Source organism: Staurois parvus, unplaced genomic scaffold (assembly GCF_062004578.1).
Source record: "Staurois parvus isolate SC_StPar_1 unplaced genomic scaffold, SC_StPar_1.0 ptg002156l, whole genome shotgun sequence".
In the NCBI taxonomy this organism is placed as follows: Eukaryota; Metazoa; Chordata; class Amphibia; order Anura; family Ranidae; genus Staurois; species Staurois parvus.
In genome coordinates this window covers 12,501-13,406 of record NW_028319952.1, presented here as the reverse complement: position 1 = coordinate 13,406, position 906 = coordinate 12,501, and positions in this window count along the sequence as shown.

Below are 906 nucleotides of genomic sequence, written 5' to 3'. Positions count from 1 at the left end.
ACACTCTGCAGAGTTCAAACAGCTGATTGGATGGAAGGGGTACACCCCTCTTTACAGAGCAACAGAGCTGAGGCTAACAAACACAAGCTGTGATGGAGACCCCCACCCATCACATTTTTTTTTTGGTGTCAGGAAAATGTGTCGGAAGTGACTTGTGCAGATAGGAACGAGGCAGCAGACAGAAATGACACTAAGGCTGCTTCACACTTATCCATTTGTGGTCATGCATTTTTTTTTTTTTTTGAAACGGAAAGAAAAATGTTGCCCATGTAATCCTATGGATCCATTGTGGGTTTTTTTTTTTTTTTTTTTTTTTAAATCCTGGAAAAAAAAAAAAGGGGGGGGGAGAGAGGGGAAAAAAAAAAAAAAAAAGCACCAAAATCTCACTTCCTCATGAATGAAAAAAAGCAGCAAGAAAGCGCACCCAGGTTGCATTTTCGTTGCGGTTTTTGAGTCACATGTCCTGTAAAAAACACACTGAAAATGCGATGAAAGTGCATATGCGTTTTTGCTACAGATCAGTGTGAAAGTACCCTTAGGGGTTGATTTACTAATACTGGAGAGTGCAAAATCTGCTGCAGCTGTACATGGTAGCCAATCAGCTTCTAACAGATTGCGCACTCCAGCTGACCAAATTAAAAAAACAAAAACAAAACAAAAACAAACACTAGAAGCGGATTACTTTCTATGCAGAGCTGCACCAGATTTTGCACTCTCCAGGTTTAGTAAATCAACTCTGGATAGAGGCAAGTACACACTACAGAGGGATATGCTTTGTTCATATCTGAGATTTACAACCACTTTCATACACACTAGCGTTTTTTTAAGCCATTATCAGCATTTTTTCTGCTCCTAGAAGGTAAATAGTGTAATTCTGTGTGTTCATGCACGTACTTTAGGCTATTA